General features: G+C 42.2%; 1 protein-coding gene across 1 annotated transcript in view; it reads right to left on the reverse strand.

Moving 5' to 3' along the window:
- Positions 1–13,277, reverse strand: part of COL24A1 (collagen type XXIV alpha 1 chain) — an 897,023-nt gene that overhangs the window by 21,149 nt on the left and 862,597 nt on the right. The gene's annotated exons all lie outside the window — the stretch shown is intronic.

The raw sequence follows: 13,277 nt of genomic DNA on the forward strand, positions 1-13,277 counted from the left end.
CCCAATGGGAAGATTACAGTTAAGCGACTGAAAAAGGGCCCCCCCTCACCATCTGCTTCCGCTCCATCTGCATCTATTGACTTGTTGTTGGAAGAGATAAGGGCACTCCGCCCTTTTATGGAAGAGACTAATGCTAAGTTACAGGTTCTAACTGACAACTGGACTCAAATGGAAGCACGAGTCGCATCGGTAGAACACAGTGTTTCTTCTCTTCAGGAATCCTCTGCTAAGACTGCGCATATGCATTCCCAGATCTCCTCTCTTTAAAAGCAGGTTGAGGACCTTGAAAACAGAAATCGACGCAATAATTTGCGCATCTACGGCCTTGTGGAAGGTTGTGAGGGGAATGATCCTATTACTTTCTTCAAGTCCTTTCCTCCTAAACTTCTTCATCTTCCGGAGGACACTGTGCTTAATATACAAAGAGCTCACAGGCTTGGTCGAGCTCCTTCATCTACTTCTACCTCGGTGAAGCCCAGAGACGTCATCATGTATTTCTTACAATATACTGACCTTTTAAAGGTCCTTTCAGCAGCAAGAGCCTCTACATGTCTTACGTGGTCTGGATCCTCCTTGTTTTTCGCGCAGGATTATGCTAGAGCCACGGCCAATCGTCGCAAAGCCTTTCTGGACATGGGACCTGAACTTCGATCCATTGGTGCTCGATATGGACTTTTCCATCCCTGTCTTTTTAGGGTCACATATAACAACAAGACGACAACCTACGAAGATCCCGTGCCACTCCGGGGCTTCCTGAATTCCTGTCAAGCAGCTAACATGGATATTTCTGGTCCCTCTTCTGCATTCCCTCCTTGACTCTTATGACTAATGTTGTTCTTCTCTTTTTTGCAGTCTTGTGCTATATGCATAGGTTTATGCATAGGTTTACCAGTTTTTCCATAGTTTCCCATGCATTGTGTTTTTCTTTCCTTTTTTCATGTTGATCCTGTTGTTCATAATGTTCATTGTTTATTCTCCCCTTTATCTGCTGCCTTTATTGGTATGACCTTCGCGTAGTTTTTCTGATTTTTTTTGTCTTTTCCCCTAACGCTTTCCTCTAGTTTCCACAAATGATACATTATGTTCCATGTCTCCCCAGCCGGGCGGTTCGCAAGCCCTGACCGTCTTGTCTCCTCCAGTTGGCGCTACCCCCCCCCTCCTCATACGTCTGGTTCCCTTTCTTGCTTGTGATCCCTCACCTCCCCTACCTGTAAGTACGTTTCCTTCCCTTATTGATATTTTCGCTTCCGTTTCTGTCCTTATCTCCTCTTCCCTATCACCCTTTCTTTTTGTTCTCTTTCTCAAGGTGTCACTTTTTCTCTTTCATTTTCAATTTCTCTCTGTACATCTATTTTTTATTTCATCATCTCCTTTGCTTCTCCTTTTTTCATCTTCATGTATCTTTCCTGGTTTTGAGGTTCGCTCTTATTGCAGTTGCTTTCCTTTTTTCCTTTCTTTTTAATGTCAGTACGTATTGTTTCATGGAACGTTAAAGGTCTTAACTCTCCCATTCAGAGACAACGAATCCTTTCTCACCATGCTAAATTGAATGTGGATTTCGCCTTTTTACAAGAAACTCATTTATCTGAAGCGGAATCTGTTAAGTTTAAAAGAGGTTGGGTGGGAGAGGTATATTTTGCTCCTGGAGATGGTAAGCGGAATGGTGTCGCTATTCTTATTCGTAAGTCTCTTACTTACTCCATTTTAGATACTGAATCAGACCCTGAAGGTAGATGGTCATTTGTCAAGCTTTCCTTGAGGGGTGTTCCACTCTCCCTTTTTAAGATCTATGCCCCCACGGGCGGTCATCCAACTTTTTGGCACGAGATGGCTACTCGCATCGCCGGTCTCGTTGATGATCATTTCATTCTGGCGGGGGACTGTAATCAGCCTCTTGACCCATTTTTAGACCGAAACTCCAAAACCTCCTTCATTCCAAACAAGCCTCACAAACTTTTTACTCACGCTATCTCACAGCATAAACTTATTGATGCTTGGCGTTTATGCAACCCTACGACCAAAGAGTTTACTTTTTACTCTCCCTCCCATCATTCCCAATCGCGCATTGATTATATTTTTGTATCCCACCATCTTGCACAGTCCCTTACTCATGCAGAAATTGGTCCTATTCTACTATCTGACCATGCTCCTGTCTATATTGATATTCTACCCAAAGTTACTGTACCAAAGAGATGGAGTTTCAATAATTCCTTACTTTTAGATCCCAAATTTACCATCTCTTTTACCGAATTTTTTAATGAATATTTTACTTTCAATGATACCCCTTCTATTCCTACCACACTGTTTGGGATGCTTTCAAGGCCACTGCTAGGGATTTCATCATCCGTTATGAGGCTACGAAACGGAAGGTTGCACGTAAATACACTAGTGACCTTCTCCACAAAATCAAGAGTCTGGAGCACTCCTACTATACCTCTCACTCAAAGGAAAGCTTGACAACGCTTATTGAGGCCAAGTTGAAATTTAACAAGAAATCTACAGAGAATGCTTCTCTCTACTTATTGAAATCTAGTTCCAAATTTTATGGTGGGAAAAACAAAGCAGGGAAAATTCTAGCCAATTATTTAAAATTCAAACATAACAAATTAAATATTGAATCTGTACTTGATGATAATGATGTCCCTCGACATAAAGACACCGATATCCTCGATGAATTCTCTCGCTTCTACTCAACCCTTTATTCCTCTGAAACTCATCCTACCCCTCAATCTCTCTCTTATTTTTTTCTCTACCATTCTTCAACCAGACCATTTTCCCATTGACTTAACCTCTTTGGAATTGGACGTCTCCCAGCAGGAATTACTCTCCGCTCTCAATTCTCTCAAAAAAGATAAAGCTCCAGGGCCTGATGGCTTTACTGTTGAGTTTTATCTTCATTTCTCCAAATTGCTAATACCCAAATTACACTCTCTTATTGATTCCTTTAATACCCTGGGTGGCTCTTCAGGTACCTTTGCTGATGCTCATATTTGTATCATTCCTAAGGAAGGCAAAGACTCTCGATACTGCAAAAACTATAGACCAATTTCCCTTGTTAACATTGATTATAAGATTTATGCCAAATCTCTTGCAGCTCGGTTAGACCCCTTTTTACCTGAATTACTTGGACCCGAGCAATCTGGTTTTGTTAAGGGGCGTTTTATTACTGATAATACCAGACTTCTTTTTAATGTTTTGTCTAAGTCCCCACGCTTTCAAGATTCCCTAGCGGCTATTGCCCTGGATGCAGAGAAGGCGTTTGATAGGGTGGAATGGACCTATCTTTTCTCTGCCCTCAAATGGTTTGGTTTCGGCCCCAAATTTGTATCCTTAATTTCCTTTCTCTATTCTAATCCTAGAGCAGCGGTTTGTGCAAATGGTCTGGTTTCCTCCTTTTTTGATTTAGGTAGAGGCGTTCGACAAGGTTGCCCTTTATCCCCTTTTCTCTTTAATTTAGCTTTGGAGCCCTTCCTCTCCAAACTCAGACAAAACCCTGACATACACGGCTTTCAGACATCACAATCTCACATTAAGCTTGCTGCTTACGCTGATGACATTTTGATCTTTGTCTCCAACCCCACTGTCTCTATTCCTGCCTTCCTTTCTGAAGTTCGTGAGTATTCGCAGATTTCTGGGTATAAGTTGAACAATGACAAATGCGAAATTTTACCCCTTACGAAATATACCTTCAAGCCTGATTTTGTTGACTCTAATTTCACCTGGAGCTCCTCTCATACCAAATATTTAGGTTTACACGTCACTCCCTCCATCACAGATACGGTCTCACTTTGTCTCAACAAATGTATCCAGAAATTGACCGATCTCACCACCAAATGGCACCCACTCTATCTTTCTTGGTGGGGACGCCTTGATACTATTAAAATGATGTTATCTCCCATTGTTTTGTACACCATTTCTAATATTCCTGTCTCTATTCCCACAAAGTTCTTTAGGAAGATCAACGTTATTCTGTCCTCTTTTCTCTGTTCAGGTAAAAACCCCAGTATGTCTCTTCTCAGATTGACACGTCCTAAATCTGAGGGAGGTGTCAATTTTCCTGATTTTCCGACCTATCACAAGGCTTTCCTTTTACGCCAGGCATCCTTTTGGCTGCGAGACCCTGATGAACCTTGTCCTTTATGGGTTACTGTAGAACGCCTCTCTCTTTCTCCCTTTACTTTTGCTGAATTTCTATCTTTTTCTCGCAAACCACAGTTACCATCCATCCCCATACATCAGTTCACAGTCAAGCTACTCTTGGCCTCCTCCCTGACCCCTCCTTCCTCTGTTGCTGATTTTTTATCCACTACCATTTGCCACAATAACAATATCCTTATCAACAACAAACCTTTTTATTGGAAATCTTGGAGGCAGAAGGGTTTAATTTGGGTTTCTCAACTTTTCTCTCAATCCTCCTTTTTATCTTTTTACATGTTACGCCACTCTTTTGATTTACCTGCTTCCTTTGCTCGTAATTATCTTATACTTAAGGAAGCGGTCATGTCTTCTTACACCCAAATCTCGTATTCTCATAATCTCTCTTCATCTCCTAACCCCACCTCACAACTTCACTCTTTTTTGGCTGTTCATTCCAAAGCTTCTCTCATCTACGCATTTCTTCGCTCTACACCTTTGCCTCGTTCAAAGTCTAAAATAGAGGAGCAATGGGAATGTGACTTTGCTACTTCTTGGCATATTTCACTGTGGGATAGGATATGGGTCAAGATTTGCAAATCCTCCAGATCTGCCACTTTAACACAAACACTATTTTTCATTCATAACAGACTCCTTTTTACACCACATTTGCTTCATAAGAGATTTTCCTCTGTCCCTGACTTCTGTTGGTCATGCTCTACACCCACTGCTACTTTATTTCACATGCTTTTCTCCTGCACAATCGTTCATGACTTCTGGAAGTGAATATGGGCCGAAATTAATGACATTTTCCACACTCAAATTCCTTTTTCTTTTATCCACATTTTTCTAGGTAGTCTTTCCCCTTGTTGGGACCATGTTACTTTTGATGTACGAATCATTGACTTATTGATAGCGGTTGCAATTCCAAAAAAATTACTGCTAATTGGAAGGATTTTACGAATATATCGATTAAAGCATGGTGGTATAATGTTTGTCATAATCATAGGTTGGATACTGCCTTTGTTTTTCCTCCTCACATGGCAATGAAACGCACCAATTTATGGCTCCCTATAACACTGTATCTTGATGCCTCTGCTAAAAATTCATCTCATTTATCACCTATTCAGCAAGAAGTCCCCAAACCTCCTTGATTGACCTTATAGTTCCTAAATATTTTCCTGTATAACAGATTTTACTACTGTTTCCTTTTTTTTCCTAGTGTATAACCTCATCCTATTTCCATAACCAGTGCACTTTTTTTTGTTACTTATGCAATGTTTTTCTAGCTTATTTTGCTTCTTTTCTGTACCACTTATGTTTATTGTATTGACACCTTTTATTGCTCAATAAACTTTTATTTGAACTTAAAATTATTGTGTTTTTCCTTTACTGTTCTGTTGATAAAGTTTTTTTCTTCTTAAAAATCAATGCACTGTAATAATGAAACTCAAACTCTGGCTAACATAGATATTTTAGTCCTCAGACTCCATTTTGATTGTGCTACTGCTAAGTGACGTGTATCACGTGGATACATTGTATTTGCATGTCTTAGTAGAGTACTGTTCAAATGTACTTTTTACTGGCAAAAAATCATCAGAATATGAAAGATTTTCTTTAATACAATTGCTCCTGTTCAAGGTTGCATCTGCCTGCCTTGCAAGAATCACACATGATGTAATACTATTATCCTAGGACAGGTGGTGCTCATGAGAAGCTCAGTGTTGTAGAATTCTGCGAGTTTCCCAATGTAATTTCTTGCAACTGTTTCACTCTGTTTAATTCTGATTGGTCTAATTTGAGGGAAACATGTCAAACTGTAGTGAAGCTATGAAATCTATTGTTTGGAACCCTATAAAATTGTGCACTTTTTAGATGCGTTATGAGGCTTTTCCCCACTGACCCTTGAATGCAAATCAATGTCGGATTGCTCTCCCGTTTATACTTGATATATTGCTGACCTGAACTTTACTTACTTCTTTGATTGATTCTGTACTCAGACTGAGCTTTGCATCCTGATTTATTGATTTCGGCTATTTCAATCTATTCCTATATGACAAAATCTGAAAATACACCTTTAAGGTTTAAGACTTCTCCATCTTATCCCTCATTTTTGTAGGACCAAAGGGGTTCTAGTTGGTCAATTGAAATGATCATTTAGAATGCTTACGTGAGACACAGGTTCAGCAAGGAGCACCAAAATCCATAAAGGGATTAACACTGCTCCCGACCATCAAGCGCACAATAGAATGAAGTGTAGCACAACGTCACCACTTCAATGTGCTTAAATGCACAAGGACTTTGCATTCAAATAGTGCATTACTACTACTTTGGTGGTGTTGACAAGCTGTAAAGGAGGGTCATCCATCATAAGATTTCTTTGTTAATGGCTAGTTTTAAAAGCATATTTCAGAAAAGTACACTGCCACAAGTAGAAATCTTGATGAGCAGTGCAGATAAACGTGTGCCTTCAAAAAAGACAAATCTTGCTCCAGTTTAGCTGGCTGTCACTCTATTGATTTTGACTTGTGACAATGGCTGTGGAGTAACCTCATATTCGCATGGCGCAAATGGGAATTGTGTATTGATAGATGTGAAAACCTGGTCATTAGTTCAATGTCTCTTTATAAAGGCTCCTGTTAGCAGTGCTTTATGGGAGAAACCTAGACAATCCCTGTTCAGTTCTGGAATCCCACCTTTGAGTATTTCCATTATGTATCAGGGAAATCAGGAGGTATTTTTGAGTTTTTTGTGCAGTTTACTGTAACCACTTACCAGTGCTACAGTAAACACAGGCATTTTGAACAACCTATTGACTTTTCCAAATATTATTTATCTCTCCTTGTTTCCTTTGTCACTGTTTTCCTATTTTAAATCCTTCCCGTGTTTGTTTTCTGCTTTTCTTTAATTTGCTCTGGGTCATAGCCTACTGATAAATAAGCCATAATCCTCAAAGATTAGTGCCTGTACTCAGAACCTGCAACCACCTATACAAATTAAGCAAAAGGGCACTCTCCATTTCTTTGGAACTCTAGCTCTCATCACTTTGGCCAAGAACAAAACAAATGCAAGCTTACTAATCAACACAGTGAGCATTCCAGCATGTTTTGAACCTATTTCATAGCACATAGGCAGCTTTGTTAAGCTGCAAAAATGTATTTGACTGTGAATGAACTTTAGTAGTCAAGTCAAGTCAAAGATAGCTTTATTCAGTATTTGTTAAAAGACCATAAAAGCACATAAAAAAGAGTTTAAAAAACATACCATCCACAAAATACAATAGTACAATTTAATTAATTATTTTTCATAAAAAAGGGAACTTAATCATTCGTTAAAAGCACTGGGGGAATCAAGGATGGTTAATGTATACTATTAAGTATATTGATATACAGTACAATCATACAATCATTATGCCATCGAACATCTACATCTTACTACATATTTCAGAAATTTAACAGCTGCGACCATAGTAAGTTCGTCTTGTAGCATATATAGTCTGATCAAGGCTGGTTTACATTGTCTCAAACCCCACATCTTTAGGAGGGGCAACAGATGCCTCTTTCTGCCCCAATCATAGTATTTGCAGAAAAAGATGCAGTGGATATTTGACTGAGTGGATGAGTCATCACAAGGACAATTTATTAGCGTAGCAGACCAGTCATTTGGGGCGGGAAAGGATATCAGCCTGTAAAAACAGCCTGTCCTCATCCTTGTTAGTAGCATTCTAGGGTAACTGGGAAGTGCCGGGGCCAGGTATGGGTGTAAACCTGGGCCATGTAGAATGCGGCGATGAGAGATGATCGTAGACTTATTTCCGTCCAGATACCACCGCCTATCTTCTAACAGCTCAAGGCAGATTTCCTTTAAAGCTTTTTTCGAAATTGATGCACATGAGCTGGGAGTTACATAAAGTTCTGGATGGCCAATAGAGTTCAAGAATTTTTTGACATAATGGAGCCAGGTAAACTTCCTAGCCGCTGATTGATTCATACAGTCTCGAATCACATCCCTGCTAAAGGCTGTGTCCTTGGAGGACCATATCTTATGCCACAACATGATTGGTCTTATCTTAATTAGGTCTGTGATATGTACCCGATCTAGTTCCTTATGGCACATAGTTGTAGAGATTGATCTTGGGACAGCTAACAAGTACCTAAAAAAGGCGTTTTCCGCTAGTTGGATTTGTGTACAGTCGGCCGTCCCCCAAATGCCAGCCCCATAGGTCGCAGTAGAGACACATTTAGCTGGGTAAATCCTTAGCAGAGTGTCTATGGGTTTTCCGCCAAGTCTCTTAGCAAATTGTTTTACTGCGCCAATGGCGCGGGAGAAAGCCAGATTGCGTGTAGCGATGGCTGTGGTCCAAGTTCCTCTATTATTAAAAGTAATACCTAAATAGGAAAAAGTTTTGGTCAAGCCTATCTTTGTCTGATTGACGAAAGTTTTGCAGTCTATTTTGGAATTATTTTTTGACGTGCAACACATGGTGAAGATTTTTCCCACGTTTATCTTCAAACCTCTAGAGCCCATAAAAGTTCAAAAGCCGGTTAATGCCTTTTGGAGGCCCACCTGAGTTTGTGACATTATTACAGCGTCATCGGCATAAAGTAGTATTGGTACCGCCATGCCGTTAATTTTGGGATAGTCTACTTCCAAATTAGTCAAAAAGTCTGCCACTTCGTTAATATACAGATTAAAAAGGAAAGGTGCGAGGATGCAGCCCTGTCGAATGCCCTTTTCAATTGGAACTTCTTGGTGCGTTCTCCATTTTTACCATAGCGGACCGTTGCCCCTGCACCTCTGTAAAGTTCCTTTATAAAATTCAACACAAATGGGTCTATCCCCATCTTAGTTAAGGTATTCCATAACACTTTGTGGCTTAAGCAGTCGAAAGCCGAGCTTAAGTCGACAAACGTCATGTATAGGTTCCCTTTTTTAACCACCATATATTTACTAGTTATTCGTGCCAGATTGAGTCCCTGCTCAACTGTGCCCAGCCCACACTTGAACCCATATTGGAACTTCGAAAGAACCCCTTCCGCTTTGGCCCAGGATTGTAGTTTAGTAAGTAAAACTCTTCCTGCTACTTTCATCAAGGAGTCGAGCAGGGAGATTGGCCTATAGCATTTGGGATCCTGTCTATCTCCTTTTTTAAAGATAGGAATTACAATGGCTTCCTGCCATGTTACTGGAAAGCCTGTTTGACTATAAGAGTTTAGAACATTTGTAAGGAGCGGGGCTCATAGGTCCATATTTTCTTTAAATAAGCCAATAGGGATGCCATCTGGCCCTGGGGCTTTGGAGTTAGCGCTCTCTCGAATAGCCTGCTCAACCTCTAGTGGAGAAAAGACTATATTCAACGGAAAGGTATCTATGATGTGAGAGTCTTTAGACTGCGGGGCAGTGGCGATGTGTGATAATGTCGCAGGGCAGTTTACCACAGGTAATTCGTCAATTTTATATAATGCCGTGAAGTAACTGACCCACACGTCCTCGGCTATAGCTACCTCCAGAGAATCAGTCTTTCTCTCTGCAAAGAACGGGGCATTGACTTCTCTCCAAAAGGAAATATTGTCCCGAAGGGCGCTAGCCTTTATTAACGCCTCCCAGGCATGATCTTTAAGTTCTTTTTTCCTGTTTTGAAGTGCCTGTTTATAGTCCAACCTGGCTGCTCTGACTACCTCGATATCTTTCGGCAGGGCCTTTACTGCCTGTAAGAGGGCTTTATGGGCTCTAGTGCAGGCAGAATTGAACCAGCCATTCGGTCTAACCCTTCCACCATCTTTTCGCTTCCTCGTCAATTTATCATTAATAGTGGCTACTATCTTGTCATAAGCCGCTTTGATCTTGTGGGGATTGGGATATTGTTCCAAACACGTCATGAAGTGCTCAAGGTCTTCCGTAATTACCTCCTTTAAAAAAATTTTAGGGTCGACCTTGGCCCACTTGATAGCATACCCATTTCTTCTGGTCAGGGAAATTGAATGACGATATAATGTTTCAGACAGTTTTGATGCATGGCTATCATAGGTGCCCGTATCAAGACTGGTACTAATTGGAAAGTGGTCACTCATTACTAAATCTTCTGTTTTAAAGCCCTGTACAGAACCCTGATTGCTGTTAGACAGCAACATAAAATCTATAATGGTACCTGACCCCCGACCATGAAAAGTCGGTTGGAAATCAACCGTTGGCTCGCAAAGTTCATTAGCGTAGCCTAGGTCCCAGTCATGCATTAATTCGTTTAACAGATTGCCAAAAATGGTGTGTTCGAAATGCGTGCTAGGTTCCCCTTTTAGATTTGTTATGCCACAAATGTCTAAACCACTATAAGGGCATAAGTGGCAGTTAAAATCTCCCATTATAAGGATGCAACCTGCCTCTCCCATTCCCCTGTTTAAAATGTGGGTTAAATCATCTATGAGCACTTTGGCTTCTTCTTTCATGATGTTGTTATATAAATTGATCAGAAGAATGCTCAGCCCTTTCCCTTTAACAGAAAAACCCTGCAAGGAATTACACTTCCTATTATTGACACCCGCATTCTCTAATCTCTTCACTGTCAGATTTGCCAGATTAGAGACGTACGTACAGAGGCCTCCAGAGCCCCTGCCTCGATTACCCTGAAGAGACGGGGTAAAATGGGTGCTGAAACCCTCTATATGGGACTCCTCCTGATCCCAACACTCCTGAAGACATATAATGTCAAAATTATCGGCAAAGGATAGGAATGTTTGGTCCGTCGATTTCTTAGAGAGACCTGCAATGTTCCATGATGTTAAGGCCACACTGGCTCTCCTCACAGTTTGTATTAGATCTTTTTCCCGCAGATGTGGGCTCACACTATTACCTACACTGGACCGTATCGTGTCTAGATTTCCTATATTTATTTCATCAGAGGAGGCTATATTATATTCCTCATTGGAGTCTGTAACATCAGACCCCACAGAAGTGGAGCCCATAGCTAATTGGTATAAAGAGGATGATGCTTGTGCCCGGGGAAGGACATGATTGGTACTGGATAGGGTTAAGCTAGTATGACAGGGAGAGTGTTTTTTGTTGCACAGGTTGGATGCTCTCCCTGAGGTTGGAGAAGCAGAAGAGATTCTATAATCCTGTTTTACCCCGATTGAATTCCCTAGTGGTCAGTCGACCATATCTAGGCAATCATATCTATTTCTTGTTGAGATACCCCTCCAACCTTCCAAATTAAACTGATCTCTTCTAGGAAACCAAGACCGAGCTTCCCAGTCTCTACTCCTATTCCTGTTCCAGCGACCCACTTGGTTCCAGGTCCAATCCGGACCTTCCTCCCAGTTTGGGGTGGCACCATATTCAAAGATGTTCGATGGTGGATAAAAAAAGGAGAGGCGTGGGCATCAATCCCCCCCTTTTTTGCCAGGGTAGGCCAGGAGCAGATATAATCAACCGTGGCGGGATCGTCACAGTTGATTATGACGCAGTCACCCTGTATGCTTTTTCTTACTTCGCCAATCCACGATACTCTACGTACCGAAGAGATTCTGCTGGAATTTGGTGGCTGAAGAAGTCTATTAAGGCTCAACCACTGCAGCACCTTATTTCGAAGGGACCAGGAAGGTTCGTCTGTGTTTTCAGGCAGCTCTGGAACCCCAGTAAGGATGACGGTGAATGGAGTCGCTTCAGGTGGTAGATGTATCGGACGCCTGAACCTCACTCCCTTCTTTCCATCACCCGAAGGCTGCGGGGCCAACCCTTTAGGTGGTATGAGTGGTGTGGCTTTCAACTTGGCTGTCTGAGTTGGGTCTTTTAACGATCCAGGGGTAGCCTGGGAAATGTCTTGTGTTATATTAGGCTTTGCCTGCCCGGCTCCGGAGGGAGCCTGGGTAGTATCTTGTGTTGTGTTCCACTCTGGTTGCGTATTTGCAACTTTTACAGCTTGTGTCGGTTTTACGCGAGAATCAGATTGAACTGATTGGGCTGATGTACTGATGACTTTGGGTCCCCCTCCCCCCCCTAAATTAGTTGGGCCTAATGTTTTCTGAGTGAAAGGTGGTATGATCAGCTTCGCTAGTTGTTTTTCAATATTCATTGGGCTTCGTTCCACTGGATGTAGGTGGCGTTTAAGAAGCTCCCCTACACTCTTTAGTAATTGGGTGTTAGATGCGCACACTTTGCATGTACCCCCCACCGCCCCCATGATGTTTAAGTTCTCGGTCATTTCTGAAAGATTAATTAGAGGAGTGTTGCTGACATTTAGGGGACACTTGGTGGGCTGGTTTGAACCCAGTGTGTGGATATTCGGGGAAGATATAGATTTATTTGAGTTGGAATTAATCTTTTTTTTCTTCACCCGTTTTGATATGGCGCCCTCCCTCCTCCCCTTAGCATTTCTTTCCGGGGGTTCTACTTGAGTTTGGCACTGATGTAAATCAGGTGTTTTTCTAAGTCATCAGTTAGATGCGAATCAAGGGACAGCTGAGTGGCAGAGAGGTCCACAGTGCTAGGGACAGTGTGGATCTCTGCTATGGTTTCACATGGCAACAACAGGGGGGCGATCGGCCCTGACTGAGTCGGGGTTAGCGCAGAAGCAAGAGGACCCATAGAAGACCTTCTCGCTATTGCCAGCTCTTGGGATACCCTACACTCCAACAAGATTATGCTCTGATCTATCACCTCGTTTGTCCTAGTGATAAAGTGATCTATCGGGCCTGTTATCTGTGCAGCGCTCAGCGCAGTTTTACTTCTGCTCCCTCTGGTCATGGCTAAACACAGGTGATGATAAATAGAGCTATGCTGTCACAAAGTAACAAATCGATGTAATAGCGAACTTTCAGACAACAGTAACGATCTGAAAAATAAAAACGCAAATGACGTGGCCCAGTCCAGTCTTACCAGTCTATAACGGGCTAAAACGGGCCCGCCCTTGGCCCGGGCTTTGCCCGGCGTCCCGCGAGACGGGGGTGATGCTGAATTTAAGGGCCTCCCGGCGCGCAAAGCTGACAGTGTGTGCCGCTAGGGCTGCTGGGGCTTGTAGTTTGTATGCCCCGCCCACGCTCCACTCGGCGGCCCGACTCCGGGATGTTACAGGGAGTTAGGCGGCGGGAGGCGGGCAGGCAGGACCCCAGACACTGTAGATCCTCGGGCTGGAGCGGACAGCAGCAGGC

This window comes from Lissotriton vulgaris, chromosome 1_1, assembly GCF_964263255.1.
Source record: "Lissotriton vulgaris chromosome 1_1, aLisVul1.2, whole genome shotgun sequence".
Lineage (NCBI taxonomy): Eukaryota > Metazoa > Chordata > Amphibia > Caudata > Salamandridae > Lissotriton > Lissotriton vulgaris.